Source organism: Delphinapterus leucas, chromosome 17, assembly GCF_059928025.1.
Source record: "Delphinapterus leucas isolate spDelLeu-1000000601 "Yukka" chromosome 17, BTC_Dleu_Yukka2, whole genome shotgun sequence".
Taxonomy (NCBI): domain Eukaryota; kingdom Metazoa; phylum Chordata; class Mammalia; order Artiodactyla; family Monodontidae; genus Delphinapterus; species Delphinapterus leucas.
In genome coordinates this window covers 16,418,783-16,436,971 of record NC_143145.1, presented here as the reverse complement: position 1 = coordinate 16,436,971, position 18,189 = coordinate 16,418,783, and the positions used below count along the sequence as shown (strand labels likewise).

General features: G+C 50.0%; 2 protein-coding genes across 15 annotated transcripts in view; one reads left to right on the top strand and one right to left on the bottom strand.

Annotated features, from left to right (window-relative positions):
* The window catches only part of LOC115804043 (uncharacterized), a 41,484-nt gene extending 39,838 nt beyond the window's left edge, over positions 1-1,646 (bottom strand). For 2 of the 11 annotated variants that reach the window (XR_016388348.1, XR_016388349.1), the window contains exon 1: positions 1,224-1,619. The gene's annotated coding sequence lies outside the window, so the exon portion shown is untranslated. Of the gene's footprint in view, positions 1-1,223 lie in introns of all 11 variants that reach the window. The other 9 variants (XR_016388342.1, XR_016388344.1, XR_016388345.1 and 6 more) reach the window with 7 other exon arrangements.
* The window catches only part of ZHX2 (zinc fingers and homeoboxes 2), a 174,330-nt gene that overhangs the window by 7,550 nt on the left and 148,591 nt on the right, over positions 1-18,189 (top strand). The gene's annotated exons all lie outside the window — the stretch shown is intronic.

The window sequence follows — 18,189 nt, the reverse complement described above, 5'->3', positions numbered from 1 at the left end:
GCGTCGCTGTCTTTATACAATAAAAGAGGATCATTGTTAACTGGGAGCCCTTGAATCGTTACACGTCTGCCCGTGCTTCTCTCCAGCTGCAGGGCCATTTAGTTAAATAGCACACAGAAAACTCCTTTCATCTGGCATTACTTTTCCCGCTGTTTTTAAAATATGAGACTGGGCCGAACTGCTCGAACGAAAAAGCCATCTCAGGCTCCTTTAGCCCCTGTGTGTACCCGGAGCCCCCACGGAACCTCCCTGGCCTGTGCAGGAGGACTTTTAGAAACTATTTTGCTTTGCATTGCACTCTTTTTGGAAACAGCACCTTTAAGGTATTTGTACCCAGCCTGGTCAGAGCTGGATGTCACGGCCAAGTTGTTTAGGGTGGGTGGTGGCCCAGAGGGGGTAAGGAGAGGCCAGAATGACAGGGGCTGGAGGAGGGGAGGTATGGACTCACAGCTAGAAGCTGGAAGAAGAGACTGCCCCCCTGGCCAAGAAATCGAGGGGAAGGGATGCTGGTGGCTCCAGGCAGGAGCGGAGAGGAACAGGGCCTCACCTAACCTGCCCTAACAGAGTGCCAGGATCACGTTATCCTGTAGAACGGCCTGGAATTTAATTGATTCTGAGCAGGCAGTGAATTTCTGCCAGAGCCACACAGCTCAGGAGAGCTGGAAGACTTCACATTGTTTCTAAGAGCAAAGGTTCCTGGGCCCACGGAGCCGAAGAGTAGAAACGGTCTGGATCACTGGTGGGTTAATGGTAGACCCTCCAAAGACAGAGGGCAGGAGTCGACACTGAAATGGGACATGTCCTGACTTCGGCACTTTTAGAAATGGGATTTATGGGTCTCCTGGTAGAAAGTCTAATGTCCTCTGGCATCCCCGGAGGGGGACATTGGGGGGATGAGAATAATAGCATTATTATTAATTATTATTATAATAATTATTAATTAATTATTAATGGTGCATTAATAGGATCAAGGAGTGTTCTAGCAGGAAGAAAGTTGAGGGATCGCCTAATCAGGCTTAGGGGAACTGAGGCTCAGAGCAATAAGGGAATTGGCCTGAGGTTACAGGATCATATGACAGTGTATGGCTTTCCCTCTTCTGTACAATCTAACTCAAGGCCCTCTGTTTCCTTCGGACTCCCCCGACCAGCCAGCCCCATCACAGTACCTTCCCTCCCCCCTTCTGTTTTTCTGTCCAATCAGCAAACACTCACTGAGCACCTACCAGAGGAAGAAAACAACGCCCCTGCTCTCAGGAAGTTCACGGTCACGTGGCGCTTAGCGGCAACTGCTTTCTGACATCACAGGCGCAAAGCTGAGTGAGTGCCTTTTGTGGGTTAGCTCACAGCGCTTCTAGGAGCTATGAGGACTCTGTCATCCCAATTTAACAGATGAAAAAGCACAGAGTGGGGAAGTCCTTTGTCCAAGGTTTCTGCAAGTCAGTCAATCCTACACCACACCTGATGCTCTTAAGGCAGGGGCACATGCAGCCTCTCCTACCCTCTGCGCACCTGCAGCTCCAGCGAGAGGGCTGGGGCCCCTCCCCCACTGATGAGCACAGAGGGCGGAGTCACCAGCCCGCACTGAGGATGACACAAGGATGGGTGTGCATTCAGGGCCTGACAAAGGGCCTTCTTATGCGTGGGGGGTTTTCCCAAGGTATCGAATGTCAACTGTGTCTAGGCTCCACACACCCTTAACACCATAGCCCAGGTCATTTGTGTGGCAATCCTGCTAAGCAGAGAGTGGGAAGGGCAGAGCCGGAACTCCAGCACAGGTCTGTGCAATCCCAGACCGGATCAGTTTTAGCCACATCAGGCAGGCATGCCTCAGCTAGAAGTCGCTGATTGGGGAGTCCTGTGTGGGCCGGGGCAGGTCACTTAGGGACACAGAATCACAGGTGGCAGCCCAGTTTAGTTTCCCAAAGGTCTCCATAAAACTAAAGGAACTATAAGACACTTTAGGCAACTTTCAGTTGAGCAACAGATACTTATTTGAGCATAAGAAGAAGTCCCAAGTGCTGTGTGCCAGGCCCTGTGCATCTCTGTAGCATAGATATTAGCATTAGTCACAATTTAAAAAAATAGCTTGAGAAGTAACTTACATACCTTCAAATCCACCCACTCAAAGTGTACAGTTAACTTTTTGTATATTTACAGAGGTATGCATTCATCACCACAGTCTCATTTCAGAACATTTCCATCACCCCAGAAAGAGGTCCTGTGCCCATTGACAGTCACTCTCCATCCCCATCTCCCACCCTCTCTCCCACAGCCCTCGGCAACAACGGATTAGACTTTCTGTCTTTATATATTCGCCTTTACTGACGTTTCCTATGGAAGGAATCGTATAACATGGGGTCTTTCATGTGCTTCTTTCACTTGGCATGTTTTTGATGTTCATCCACGTTATAGCATGCATCAGTACTTCATTGTTTCATGGCTAAGTAATATTCCATCGTATGGCTATACCACATGTATTAGTGTGCTGGGGCTGCCATAGCCAAATACCACAGACTGGGTGGCTTAAAGAACAGACATCTTCTCACAGTTCTGGAGGCTGCAAGTCCAGATTCAACATGTCTGCAGGTTTGATTGCTGTTGAGGTCTCTCTCCTTGGCTTGGAGAAGGCCACCTTCTTACTGTGTCCTCACATGGTCTTTTCTCTGTGTACGTGCCTCCCTGGTGTCTCTTTTTGTGTTCAGTTTCCTCTTCTTGTAAGGATACCAGTCGGATTGGACTAGGGTCCACCCTAACAGCTTCATTTTAGCTTAATCACCTCCTTAAAGGCCTTGACTCCAGACACAGTCACATTCTGGGGTTAGGGCTTCAACAAAAGAATTTGGGCAGGACACAATTCATATCATACCACAGTGGTGTCATGGGCTGTTTTGTTTATCCATTGACCTGCTGATGGGCAATTGGGTTGTTTCTACGTCTTAGCCATTGTAATGATGCTGCTGTGAACATTCGTGTGCAATCTCTGTGTGGACGTGTGTTTTCATCTCTTAGGTAGATTTCTAGGAGTGGAATTGCTGGGTTTTGTGTTTAACTTTTTGAGAAACTTCCAAACTGTTCTCCTGGCTGTTTCCATTTTACATTCCCACCAGCAGCGTATGGGGATTCTGATTCCTCCATATCTTCGCCAACCCTTGGCATTGTCATAAGGTCCATTTTCCGGGTGAGGAAACTGAGGCACTGAACGGGGAAGGTCAATCACAGGGTTAGAGAGCAGAGGAGCAGGCTTCACACACACACACACCAGTTTGACCAGTTCCCTACCCGGGTCCAGGACCGGTTAGCAAGTGAGGCACCCAGTGTGTGAAACCTAAGACAGTGTTTGCTCTCAAGGTCAGCAAGTGCAGGCTTGGCACCTGAGAGAGAGTAAAAGCGCCTCCTTAAATTTCACATCCTGGGTGCCTAGTTTGCTCCTTACCTCTCCCTTGCCCTTGCCCTGCAGCCACCCTGCTCCTTGTGTGTAGGGCACTGTGCTCCGTGTTGTGGGAGGGTGGGAGCGAGGGTGGGGACAGAAAATCAAGCCACCACCCCTTCCCCGGAGGGGCCCTCAGTCTGGCTGGAGAATTTGTGCATTTGCAACCACACACAGCGAGCCTAGCTGGACCTGCAGAGGCAGAATCCCTGCTCACAGGGCTGCTGTGCAGATTTCAGGGGAACCTGAATACCTGTGAGGAACTTAGCACAGCGCCTGACACCCAGGCAGTGCCTCAGAAGTGCTGGCTGGCACCATGGTGTGAACATATCTCGGACCTGTGTGTCATGAGGCTGCCTCTGAGTCTCGGGAGTTTGAGGCATGTCCTGATGCTTTGGATCTGTGACCGGGAGCCTCATCCCCACCCCACAGAAGAGCCGTCACCCAGTGACCAAGCAGTGGCCAGAGACGAAGGAAACTGGCCATCTGCGTCCTCCTCAGACCTGCTGAGCCTGTCCTGGGAATGGTGGGTCCGTCCACAGAGCCCAACACTAGCTCTCCTTCAACTCACGGGTGTCCGCAGTCAGGCTGTAGACACTCCAGGTCTGGCTCTGTTACCTCCAAAGCCAGAGTGCAATTCCTGTGCTCCCAGACTGAGAAAAGACCTAATGGATAATACTGGTGGGGGTCAAGGTAAGCCAGGGAAGGAATGGCCTTGGGTCCTTTGTGCTGAACTGACAGTCCCCTGGTTTTCCCTAGCTGGGTGAAGGGGCCCTGTCGGTGGCCTGGGTTGTCAACACCTCAGCCTGCTGGTCTTTCAGGGTTGGAGAGGGTGCACTGATTGATCCTGGTAGGAGATTTGGGGAATCAATTTCAAGATGTCTGGGTACAGAAGACATTTCAGTTACAAAAATGATAGAAATGATGCTCAGCTTGGTCAGAGGCCACGTAGATTCTGTACATGGCTTAAAGTGGACCCACCTCTCTTAATAACTGAAGCTCAGTGGTCTTGCCTCGGGGGAAGGCGGCTTGCTGGCAGAACCACAGGACCAAAGGCATCCAGACCTCCCGGCTGGTGCCCTCCCCAGCCCTGTGCACACACCGTGCCTGCCACACACCTGCTGGCACACTGAGCACGGGCAGTCCATGCTGCAGGGTCACCGTGTGCCTCACCGGTGGCCTCAGATGTGTTCTGACACCATGACAAGACCTCAGACTTGCGGGACATGAGGGCTTTACACGTTAGCCCACACACACCCCCCCTCAGCCCCTGCCACCTGAACCCCTAGCTCTGGCTGAGTGGTGGCTCAATAAATCATTGTTTAATTGATAAACAGAAGCGAATAAAAGAGAATCTGTGTGTGTTGAAATAGGAAGAGGGAGTCATGATGGGCCTCACTACCCAGAAGTGAACAGGAACTCTTCCAGAGTTGATTTTTTTTGCATCTGTTTTTTTCAATAAGAGGGGGATGGAGGAAGTTATCAGAAGGAATATATGTCGTGGCATCTGTCACCATTCTCCCCCTGCCTCCACGCCACTGACGTGTGGTTCTAAAATACGAAATCTGATCATGCCCAGGAGTCATAAACCCAAAAGCTTTTAGGGGCCTTGCAGGTAGCAGAAACAAGTAAAGGGGTCAAGTGTAGGACATTAGGGAGTGGTGGGGAGTGGGTCAAAGGAGAAAGCATATGTCCAGTCTAAAGCACCCAAAATTAAAAAATTTTAAGTGAGCTTTCCTGTCCATTCCAAGGACTGCTGCTCAGTAACTTCTAACCCATAGAATCAAGTCCAGATTCCTGGGCCTGGCGTGGCAGCTCTTTGAGAGCCGACCTCTACCTACCAGACGTATTTTGCCATAACCTCTTCCTCTGCTCTGCCACGTGTCCCACACTTCAGCCATTCAAGGCTGACCCCTAAACCCCACACGTGCCATCCTCTCTCCCTTTTCTTTCCTTTTCCACACGTAGGTCCTTCTCCCCGGAAGACTCAACCCCCAAACTTAGCAAAATCTACTCATTCCTGCTAGAGAGATACTTGCTCTCCCCTCCGAGAGGCTAGTATGCCATGGAAATAACCACATAGAAATCTTAGCACGTGGATTTTGATCTGTTTGCACATCTGTCTCTGTGAAAAGCTGTGGACCACCCCTGCGCTCCAAGGGAGACTGTCCTCTTTGTCTTCGTGTTCCCAGCACCCTCCCAGGGCTGGCCCACTGAGTAGGTTCAAAATGAGCGTCTCTCTCGAGTGACTGGATGGTTCTACAAATGAGTAAATGATTCTTTCACCAGAGCCTGTTTGGGAGCCTGTGTTCTGGGTCAGCGCGAGGTAGTTAAATAGGAGTTGCTGCCCCTGGTGGCTGGTCCTTGCCAGTGCCTGGAAGGACAGTCACTGGACCATTTCGTCACAGGAAGCCGGCAAGGAGGCTTCCGTCCCAGGCTGCCTTTGTCCCAGGGTTGGGGCCTCTGGGCCAAATTCTGCTGATCTGCCTGCCTCCCTGGCTCAGCCCCGCTACCTTGTCTGGACATCTGGCCTCTGTGTGCATCCTGGGTCCACTTCCTCCCTCTGACTTGGCTGTAGCCTCTGTTTCCTTCCGGGACCACTGGGTCCACCTTCCTGTGTGGCACCCAGAGCAATATCACAGGTGGCATTGCAGGATCTTTCTACCAATTCCAATGGTAATTTTTTATTTTTTTTGGCCAAGTCTGAACTTGAAACCAAACTCTAAAGGTGGTAGGAAAGAAGGACACACGTTGATTGAATGCCTGCTGCATGCCAACCATTGATCCAAGCATACTGTATTCTCTACCTTGTCTTATTTTATTTCATTCCCCCAACACCCCCAGCTGGTAGAAATTTTTATACCCATTCTACATATGAGGAAATTGAGGCTTTATGAAATCAACTGGATTTAAAGGCAGGCCCAAGTGACATCACAGCCCAAGTACTTGCCACATTGCAGAGCTGGCATGTAAGTTAAAGGTTATTAAGACTCTGTGTTAAGTGCTTTAGTGAGTGGGATACAGAGTTTACTATTTTGATGTAAAAGGCTGCATGGCTAGAATGAGTAACAAAGGCATCTTTTCTCTTTCCCTTAGAAGGTGCTTCCTGGCACTAATACAGCTTCTTATCCTCAAGATACTTGTCCTCGTACAGTTTTGGCGCCAAATATTTTTCCTCTGGGGCGGGAAGAAAAAAAAAATACTTGCCACAAGAGAGATGGCCAGTTGACTATGAGATTACAATCGTGTGTGTGTGTGTGTGTGTGTGTGTAATAGAGAATAACTGGCTATTCTGTGACAAACATGCATAAACCCTCTGGAACAGGCACTGAATAAGATGTATGAGTAGTCAGCTTAGGCTAAGCTATGATGCAGTGACAAATAAACCCTGATATCCTAGTGGCTTAACCAAGCAAGGATTATTTCTTACTTTCATGAAATTCACTGAAGGACAAGAGCTCTTCAAGGTAGCTATGACTTAAGGATCCAGGCAGGGTAAATATTTTTAAATATTTATTTATTTATTTGGTTGCACCGGGTCTTAGTTGTGGCTTGCGGGCTCCTTAGTTGTGGCATGCGAACTCTTAGCTGTGGCATGCATACGGGATCTAGTTCCCTGACCAGGGGTAGAACCCGGGCCCCCTGCACTGGGATCGCGGGGTCTTATCCACTGCTCCACCAGGGAAGTCCCCAGGCTAAATTTTTTAGCCACGTCATTTCAAAGAATCGGCTTTCAGGCTGCTGAAGAGGAAAACAAAATCAAAGGGACACATACACACTCTAAACATGTCACTTCTGCTCACATGACCCAGCCTAATTGCAATGAGCCTGGAAAACCGTGGCAGAGCACGTGGGTGTCTGTCGAGTAGGACATGTCTCTGTATCCAGCCACATCCTGGGCTGACGGACTGTGCTGCTTCTCGGCCTCACGGAGTCTCAGGGAGTGAAGAGGACCAGTGGCGAAGCCCAGATCTGAACAAAACTTCCTGCCACTTGGTCCAGCGTAACTTTTGGCTCTAAGGACAGCGTCCAATTGTCCTGCCCAGTGGTATGTGGGGAAGTGGTCCTGAGGATCCGAAAGACCATCAAATGTGCAAGTTAATTTTTTGCAGCATATTTACCTTTCTTACATTTTGTAGAGTACCATTCCAGTTTGGTCCTGCCTCAAGCATCCAGTCTGGCATAAAGGAAATTAAAATTTTATGAGGCCCTAATCACTGCCAAGCACGAATGATGCTGAGCATAGGAGTAACTCTAATGGCTGGTATTTACCACAAGCAAGTGTGCACTGTGCCAGGTGGAGCCTCAGCACTAGTGGATTAATTTATATATTCCACCCACCTGCCCTCGGAGGGCCTGACCGTTCCTTTCCTCCCGAGAGAGGCCTGATTATTTGCATATAATAAATGAGGAAACTGAGGCTCAGCGAGGTGAAGGAACACAGCTAGGAAGGGGCAGAGCTCGGCTTCCCTGGCAGGTCTAGCTGATTCTAAACCCAACACTTGATTTGTGAGGTTGGGAGTATGTAGGGGATGCAGAAAAGGCCAGGGATTAAATACTAGTGCCATTAAGGTAAGAAGTTGAAAGGTTTTTGTGGATTCAGCTATGCCTATACATTCCGGGAGTGGGGGGAGTGTCAGAAGCGTTCTGAGTGTTGGACACTTCGTTGATTCATACAAGAAGTGTTCCACCTCCTACTACAGGCACCTGCTAAATGCTACAGTGGTGAACAAGATGCTGCTTCAGTCTAGATACGTTTCTCTCTCTATGGAACTTTCTACATTTTTTAAATGACCTTGCAAAGTAACTTAAGAACCTTGATCCCAGCACCCTGCCCAGGAATGGTCCTGTGTTTGAATCTTAACTCTGAAAACATTGCACGTGGCCCCTGAGCTCTACTCGGAAAATAAGGACCCTCTTCAACCAATGTATCCCATAATTAACCAGCCAAGCGTTTGCTGGTTATCACCTTTGCGTAGTTCCTGTCTTGAACAGTCAGCCAACCAATATTATTGTCAACCTCCAAGATCACCTAGTCCAACCCTCTGAGGTTTGATAGGAGAGGAAACCCAGGCTCTCCCTGGGGCGTGAAAGGCCCAAGGCCCCTCTGCTCCTATAAAAGGTTTCAATATCAAAGCTGGCTCCAGGACAGCAAACAGCATCAATGGTGCAAAAAGTGCACCTCTCTCCTCTACACTTACATTCGGGAATGTTACGGATGCAGTGTTTTGGGAATTCCCTGGTGGTCTAGTGGTTAGGGCTCCGCGCTTCCACTGCAGCATGCACAGCTCCTATCCCAGGTTCTATCCCTGGTCGGGGAACTAAAACCCTGCATGACCTGCGGTGCAGCCAAAGAAAAAAAAGGATGCAGTGTTTCACCTCTCTAAGCTCTTAACACCTTGCCCACATGCCCTTCCACCCCCCCAGAGCGCCCAGGGCAGGAGAGCTGACAAGTCCTTCTCCCCACCCAACTCCTAGGTTTTGGGGGAGAATGGGGAGGTGGTGAAGGCTGCAGCCAGCCTTCCCTCCATCACAGAAGGTAAAGGACACACACGATGTCAAGTTACTAGCAATGGGAACTGGGCTAGAGCCCTGTGCTTTTTGCTTGGGCTTCACTATTTTCTTGTTTGATTTGCAGTATTAGAATTTCATGCCAAGTTCTCTGACCAAGCTAATCATTTCATACTGGGGGATGGGGGGTACAGGTGGAAGAGATATAAATCCAAAGAAGTCTATTAAATATCATTTTGGTGAACTTCACATATTGTAGCTGGTTTGGTGCCCAGAATATACTGGTATGACTTGATTATCTCCACGAAGTAGAGGCCTTGGTTGTGGTGGTGCTGGTCATCCGAGGAGGGAGCAGGCCAGTGCCCAGTCTTTCTGATTATGAGAAACTCTCAGTCTCAATGACCCCGCTGGACCCTGAGGTGTAGTCAGCTTCTCCTTTCCAAGCTTCTGGAAGAGTCCCATCCACCTGCATCCCACCAACCCCTCTGCCTTTGCTTTGCACGAATAACAGCACTTGAATTTACTTTGGAGAAAAAGAAAATGCTTTTGGTTTTTCCTAGCTGGTCTGGTACAGCTAGAGTCTGTCTGTCTTGCAGTTCAGGTGACCTTGACGACAGACGACACTAGTCACCGTTAGGTCCCTTTCATCCCAGCCCCATCCCATCCTGCCCTCTTCCCCTGTCCTGGGTTCACATGGTACCGGTTACCAGGGTCATGGTGGCCTCCAGCTTTTCTGCTCTGCTAGACGCCCATGGATGAAGCTGGTGCTGGGCCTGCAACCCTTGGCTTCTGCAAAAACAGTGGGAGGGAGACAGCACAGTGAGCCCCCAGGCTGTTGTGGCCACCCCTTGTGCTCAGTAAATATTTGTGGAATTCCTGAGTCAGGCAGCACCAATGGACCCACAGTGACCCTTATCCAGGAGGCAAGCTGTTGGAGATTTGGCACTCGGTCATTTGTTCTGGCAACGGATGAAACATCTTTGCACCACATGGTCTCGGTAACCCTAAATGCAGGTTAACAGTGAATGCTTGCGTTAGTCGTGAGAATAGCTAGTGGTCACTTAAGAGCAGAGCCTTTTCCCCAGGGGGAGGGGGAATGAAAATCCTATTAAAATCCAGGAGCTAAAGAACAAAGAACGTGTTTTGTTTTGTTTTGTTTCCTCCTTTCAAAACCATGTGGGAGGTTTGCCTGAAAGACTTATAAAAACAAAACAAAAACCTACAACTGGAAGTTATATCATGTGTAGACAGGTGCACGCACACACGCAAACAGAGCTAAAACAGCACAGCTGGAAAGTTTAATATTTTTGAGTCTTTTGTTTGCCAATGCAAAGGTATTTGTATCCAACTTTAACAGCAGAAAGCATACGTTAAGGGCTTCCCTGGTGGCACAGTGGTTGAGAGTCCGCCTGCCGATGCAGGGGACGCGGGTTCGTGCCCCGGTCCGGGAAGATCCCACATGCCGCGGAGCGGCTGGGCCCGTGAGCCATGGCCGCTGAGCCTGCGCGTCCGGAGCCTGTGCTCTGCAACGGGAGGGGCCACAACAGTGAGAGGCCCGCGTACCGCAAAAAAAAAAAAAAAAAATGTTAAGTCTGATGGTTTGTTTTGTAAGTTCCGTGCTGTAGACCTCCAACTCTGTAAACCAAGGCTTTCAACGAATGAAAAGACTATACGTTTGTGTGGTGTTTGTGGAAAATAACAACACACAGAAAAATTCCTGCTCCTGGGTTTGCAGAGAGGGTGTATTTATTGCAAATTAGCTACTTCATTCTGGCTATCTGGAATAAAACTCTCAGGGCATAGTGGGCAAATTATCATTTTTAGTAAAATAATTACTTAATTAAACGTATTCCTGCAAAGTTCCCATAATGCCCCTTCCTGTGAGATGGAGTTTTGTAAGTTGGGTCTGACAGCTTTCCTCATGAGCAGGATTTTGACATGGGGCTTCTATCTGGGGACTCTGGGAGCACAGGGGAATGTTTTCAGCTCAGATGAGAACTCTGTAGACTAGGGAAGCAGAGGTGCTCAGTAGCGCCCTCCTGACCCCAGATGCACGTTTGGAGGAAGATGGCTGCCAGTTCTGGGCAATCTCTGTCTTTCCGTTCGAATGAGTCGACGTGGAACTTTTCCACTCTTCTGGAATAAGTATGTGTCCTGAAAGAAATTCTATACACAGGCGGGGGTCAGGAGGCCTGGGGTCTCCCAGCTCAGCCACCCACTGCCTGCTGACTTGGAGGGTGTCATTCGCCCCCTCTCTGGCTTCAGTGACCCCGCTTGTAAAGTGGGCGTGGCCTCACGGGCTTGGAGTGACTTTTCCTCCCAGTGGTCTGTTGGATGGGTTCGCTCTGTCCGCTCCAGGCTGGCAGGGCTTCTGCAGGTTGGGCTGCTTGTCAGAGGCCTGCTGCCACCCAGCTGCCTCAGAGGAGCCTGTTGACTCAGATCTTTCTGGAAGCCTTGTACAAAAGAACTCGTCTCTCCAGCGAAATTGCCCACGGAACTGGTATGACGTTTCCTTGGAAAGCCCACGTGGTGTTGAGCAAGCAGGCTGCTGTGTGCAGCTCCCAAGGCAATGGGCCTGGGACTGATTTACAGGGAAGAGGCGAGAAAGGGAAAGAGAAGGGGCGGCTCGTGGCGGGTGGACGGGGTCTGGCAGGTTCTCGGGGCCCATCGCCTGCTGGAAAAGTTAATGGGCCGTCTCGGTGAGGGTGAGGGGGGCAAAGCTGGCCGGGCTGCCCTCCCAGCCCTCGGCCTCTGGAATGCCATGTTTATTTACGGCTCTGTGGATCCTTGTTTCTCTTGGGAAATCACTTCTTCCACGGCTGCAGGAGGCTGGCAGCGTGTCTCCAAAGCAATCTCCCTTCCCCTCCAGTTAGAGCTTTTGGGGACCAGGGGGTGGCAGCGTGACATGCTTTAGGAGAAGAGGACAAAGTGAGCCTGCAGGTGGTGGCGGGACTCTGAGTGGTCAGCCTGTATGAACGCCCTCTCCTTCCCCCTTTCCGGTTCTGAGCCTGGGAAGAAGGGGGTGGGGACTCAGGGCTGTGGGCACTTAAAAGTGAAAGCAGCCAAGCACAAGCCACCGGATTTCCCTCTCCCTTCCCCCTCCCAGCCCAGCAAGCAACCCCCAAATGGCACCCGGAGCAGAGGTGGGAGCGCTCTTAGGTTAGTAGGTGGCGTGAGCCAGACTTGGCGGTTTAACCATCTGGCGTCTTTCTGTGCGAAGCTGTAACGGTGGCTCTGGGCCCACCGCACACTCAGCGCTCCGCGTCACTTCCTCCAGGGACTTGCGCCGGAGCTCAGTCTCGGCCCTCCTGTCCCCTCCACGGGGAGGCCTTCCCTGGAGTGGACCCTGCTCCCCGTTCCCCCAGACCAGGATTTCTCGATCTCACCACTGTTGACACTTGGGGATGGCGGAGTCTTTGTTGTGCAGGGCTGTTCTGTGCGCCATAGGGTGCCGAGAAGCATCCCTGGCCTCGACCCGCCAGATGCCGGTAGCGCCTTCCCTCCAGTTCCCTCCAAAAACATCTCCAGATGTTGCCAAATGTCTCCATGGGGGTAGAATTGTCCCATCCTTCCCTCCCCCTCTACTGAGAGCCACTGGCTAAATCACATCCTCTGTTTTATCTTCATCTCAGCCTTCTTCACTCTCTGAAAGGATCTTACTTTTTCTTCACTTGATCCGTCTGGTGCACAGCCCAGCAGCACAGTATATTCACCTGAGAAGTTTTTTTTAAATCCCACTGCCCAGCCCCACCCCCAAATAATTCAATTAGAATCTCTGGAGTCTAGGGACATGCTCATTTTAAAAGCTTCCCAGGGCTTCCCTGGTGGCGCAGTGGTTGAGAGTCCGTCTGCCGATGCAGGGGACACGGGTTCGTGCCCCGGTCCGGGAAGATCCCACATGCCACGGAGTGGCTGGGCCCGTGAGCCATGGCCGCTGAGTCTGCGCGTCCAGAGCCTATGCCCTGCAACGGGAGAGGCCACAGCAGTGAGAGGCCCGCGTACCGCAAAAAAAAGAACAAAAAACTTCCCAGATTCGTCTGCTGGGCAGCCTGGCTTGAGGATCACTTCTCTCTCCCCACCGGAGGGTGAGCTGCCGCCTGAGGAAGGAACATGGCTCCGTGGCCACAGTTGTGTTGTTAGGAGGGTGTCTGGTGCATAGTGGGGACTCAGAACTGAGATTGCACGAATGAACAAATGCTCAGAAAACCAATCGTCAGCGGTGGATGGTTTTGGTAGGGATTCTTTCATTTTTATCATTCATTCAACAAACATTCATGAAGTGCTTGCTCTGTGCCAGGTGAGGTGCTAAATGCAGGGATGCAAAGTTGAGTAAAACGTGACCCCCATCTTTTAGGTGCCTCCAGTCCCCTGGGAGGCACAAATATGCAAAGACACAGGGTTGCCCGTATCATGAGATCATTGCTAGACTGGAGGTCTGTGGACAGCAATTAGCGCATAGAATAAGCAGTTCCTTAAAAGACACTAGAAAGGCACCTAGTTTCTCTCCATGAAGTGTTCTACTTACATTTTCACACTTGAACATCATCACAACCATGCACAGTAGGTGTGGCCCCCATTTCCCAGCTGAGCAAACTGAGGTGCTACCTAACTTCCAATAGGGGTCACCTGCCTATGTGTGGCCCAGCCTGGACTCAAACCCAGGTCTGCCTCTCAAAAGCCCACGTTCTTTCCAGCGTACGATGCTGCATCCAGAGCTGAGGCTAGAACACAGGGTCCTGGATTGGCTTGTGCACACAACCGGCACGTAAGATCAATCCCACTTCTGCCATTAACCAGCAATTGAGTCTGTGTTTTCTGCCCCTGACCCCTGAAGACCCTTTATTCTGTGCTCTTTCATTCTGTGAAACCAAGAGTCAGACTGTCTTAGTCTGGGTTCCCCAGAAGCAGACCCCAAGACAAAGATCCAGGCGCACGTCATTTATCTGAGAAGTGAAGGAAACTGGTGGGTGAGCCAAGAAGTGAGACGGGGATGAGAAGGTAGCAAGACATGGAGCATTTTCAAGGAAGTTATCACAGTGGGCAGCTGGGACTTAATCCCACGGGGACCTCTGGCCACCTGTTGGCTGAGACAGGTATGGCACTTTCTCACCAGCTTCCATCAGCCACGGCTGTGGGCTGCTCCCTGAGGGGCCGGATTCTCCTGTGCTTCCAGCCTGCCGCCCAGGAAGCAAAGTGGGCCTGAAACCAGGGAGAGCCCCCAAGCGAGAAAACCCAGGTGTCGGCAGTTGGAAGCCAGGCCACCATGCACTGGAGCGGGAAGGGCAGGGGGTGTGGGCGGGGCATGGGCAGCGTCTGCTCAGAGTCCGAGGAACAGCTCTCCACTCGAGTTCGCTCTGTTACTTTGCAGTCTCAGTCACTGAGCCACCAATTGTATGCAGAGCTCCATGATAGGTTTGAAATAGGAAGACGTTCTGTCCTGACCGAGCTGGCCATCGTGGACAGATGAGCAGAGCACCTCCTGTTCAAGCATCAGCACTGAAACGTCTGAGTCCCAGCCCCTCAGCTCAGCATCCATGCTTCTTCATCATCAGGGCCCAAACCCCTCTCCTGTCATTACCTCCCCCTCGAGCTCTCTGCTCCAGGACTTCTGAACTACTTGCAGCTCCTGAAGAAGCTCCTTCTCTCTGACTCTCCTCCCTCTGGACCTTTACACCTTCCAGTACTTCTCCCTCCAGAGTAACCCCCCCTCTTTATGAGTCAGGTTAATATCACCTCCTCTGGGAAGCCATCTCTGACTAACACTCCAATCCCGGGTGCCCTTGGTTTTTTGTCAGGTTCACTGTTCTTATTCCTATCAGAGTCGTCATCTCTGCAAGACTGTCCTCACCTCTTGTCTGTAAGCTTGGGGGATGTCGGAGATGCCTGTGTCATTTTCACTGGACATTAAAGCCGGGCCTGGGTATGAACGCTACGCCTGAAGCTGAAGCTCAGCTTAACTACTTCCTAACTGTGGGGCTTGGGTTGGACTTTAAACCTCAGTTTTCCTATCTTTAGAAATGGGCACAATAATGCTTCTTTCACAGGGGGGTTGCAAAGCATTAGAGAAAGTTCATGAAAACTACCTAGAACACAGTATGTACAGGTGTCTGAGTTAGGGTCCCAGCAGGTAATGAGGAGGTAAGGGGAGCTAATGAATGGACTACTGACAGTGGGGTGGGCAGGGTTAAACAGAGCCAACAAGACCTGCAGAAGCCCCGGGTTAGCAACAGCTGAAGGCCTTGTCTCCCCTATACCTGAGGGCGCAAGAGGCCACTGGAACTCAAGAGAGGGGTAGCTGGAGCAGAGTAGCTATCCCATAAGATAATAAGGAGTAAGAACTAACGTTTACTGTGTGCCGACTATGGCCAGCACTGTTCTAAACCCATTAATTCATTTAAGCCATATTTACGGGGTAAGTATTACTATTTGACCCATTTGGCAGATGGGAAAGCTGAGGCACAGATTCTTTTTTTTTTTTCTGGGTCCCACAGTGGTGGTGGGACCTCACTCTCCTTTGACCCTCTCATCTCACGCTGGTCCCTCTCAGTGGTAGAACTCACCTGGGTGTAGAGGGTGAGGACCCCCACTGAAACAGTCCATGCGAGTCACAGAGCAGAGTGGAGAAGGGTGGAGAGTGGATCTGCAAAGCAAAGGGGGGCGATCCAACACAATAGGCGATTGGTAAGTAGGAGTGCGGTTGCTACTGCTGCTACTATTATTGTCATTGGATCATCAAAGCATGGGGCCATGCCTGGCTCCAGGGTGGGCTCAGATATTTTCCAGTGGAACGAACGAACCACTGTCCTGTTAACTACAAATGATAGCAACATCAATCAGGCCCTGAAGAGCATATTTATTGAGTAATGTAATTGAAAATATCATCCCTTTACGCTTCTGGTAATGTAGGAAATAGTTCACTCCTAAGAGTTTAAATACTACCACATGCTTGACTCAGTGAATTCTTTTTGACATTTTTTCAGGATTTTCAGACAATATGAGAAGGAAAGCAAAACACTACCATCAGTGTTTTAGGCAGAAATAGAAAAGTAGGTTTTTCCATTCAGGTTGAAACGTTAAGCACTTGGTGGTGGCCTTTGAATTTAAGTTGAGAATTTAACACTTCTGCCTGAGACCACCCAACCTGGAAACCACAGGTGATGCCCTGCCCAGTGGGCTCCACATGGTCAGGAGGGAGGTTGTGGTGCTGATACACAGGGCATAGGGCTGACAGGGTATAGGAGGCCGGGATGGCCACCTAAGGCTCAGGAATAACAGCTGACATTCACTATGTGCTTTCATGGGCCAGGTCTTGTCCTGAGATGTTACACAAGTTTACTCATTCAGTTCCCATAGCTATCTTCTAGGGTGGGTTCTGTTAGTAGCCCCATTTTGCAGATGAGGGAACTGAGGCCCAGGGGGACTAAGTAATTTGCCCAAGGTCATCAGGTGGTAAGTGGAAGACCCCTAATTCAAGTCCAGAGTCTGACTCGGGAGACCTTCTTTCAACTGCAGTGCTAATCGCGTCTCTGTTAGAGAGTGGTGGAACTGAGGCCTGACTTCAGCCGTCTTATTGTTCAAACAAGGATTAGAGAGGTACAGTGATTTGTCCAAAGGCCCCCAGCCTTGCTAGCAAGAGAGTTCAAATGGGTCTTCATGACTGCTTCTGACTCTGAACCATCCTGTCCCCTTGGGCAGGTCACTCACCTTGTTTTCCATTTACTTGCTCATCTGTAAAATGGGACTAATAGTTATACCTTTAAATACTTCTAAGAGACGCGGTCATTTCTGCCCTGACTCCTCTTGGATGTGAGGACCACATACGACATATATGGACACCTCAGGTAAACTGCAAGGGGCTAGGCAACAACGAAAACAGTACTGATAAATAACAATAACATGTCTGGAGCCCTGGTTCTGATCAGCAGAGTTCCAAGCTCTCATCTGTTAGCCCCGTCATTATCGTTCATAATCCGTAATTCTCACCACACGCCTTCTGGTTTTACAGTCGGATAATCAGTTGCAGAGAAGGGAATAACTTGCCAGGTTACCAAAGCTAGTGAGCGAGTGCCCGTGCTAAGACTGAACCCTGACTAGTCTGGGTTGGCGCTCCTAACCAGTAGTTATCAACAAAGACTGTCCATGTTGGCACATTTTGCACTGCAAATGCACAAAACAAAGGAAAACCATTTCTTCATAAAACCTGAATCTGGAAGGGACTGGTCTTTCTTGCAGCATCCCAGTGGAGATGGTGATAAACGCTCTAAGTACCATCTTCTAGGATGAGAGACAGGAAGATGTGAAGTTCCTAGAGAGGAATATAAGGGGCCCAGAGACTCGCCCTCTGAGGTCACGTTGGCTGATGTATCATAACAGAAAGGGCAGAGAGGCCTGAAGTGGCTGCAGGAGGAGAAACGCAAAGAGACCAGAAAGAAGAATTGAAAACAGACCTCCCAGGAGAAGAGAAAGCTCACCTCTGTGTAATCCCATGATGTCATTTAGTTATAGCCTCTGCGAGTGATTTTAGGCAACAGGTGACCTCAGGAGCCATCCTGGGCCTAAGTGACCTGAGCCACATCCTTTACTAGGCTCCAGATCTGTCAGCCACAGAGCCTAAAGTTTAAGAGCAGTCCCTGGAGTAAGGCAGACGTGCGTTTGAATCCTGACTCCATCACTTTCCAGCTGTGTGACCTGAGGCTACACTCTGCCACCCTTCCATCATCTGTAAAGAGAGGTAATAATTCTATCTACCTCATCCAATCTTCTTGAAGGTTAAGAGAAATCCTATACTTAGAGAAGTCATCACCAAAAGAACTAGAAAACAAAGAGTTGCCTTTGGGGAGTGTTTTTTTTGGGGGGATGGCTAGTTTGTATTATAAGCTGGTGATTTTCATTATAAACCTCTGTAGTATTTGATTTCTTGACCATAAGCATGTATTTCTTTGCTAAAAATACTTTTAAAGTTGGCTTCCCTGGTGGCGCAGTGGTTGAGAGTCCGCCTGCCGATGCAGGGAACACGGGTTCGTGCCCCGGTCCGGGAAGATCCCACATGCCGCGGAGCGGCTGGGCCCGTGAGCCATGGTCGCTGAGCCTGCGTGTCCGGATCCTGTGCTCCACAACGGGAGAGGCCACAACAGAGAGATGCCCACGTACCGCAAAATATATATATATATATATATATATATATATATATTTTAAGCATTTTAAGGGATCATGTAAATCAGCACTGTGCACGATGCTTGGCAAATAGTAAG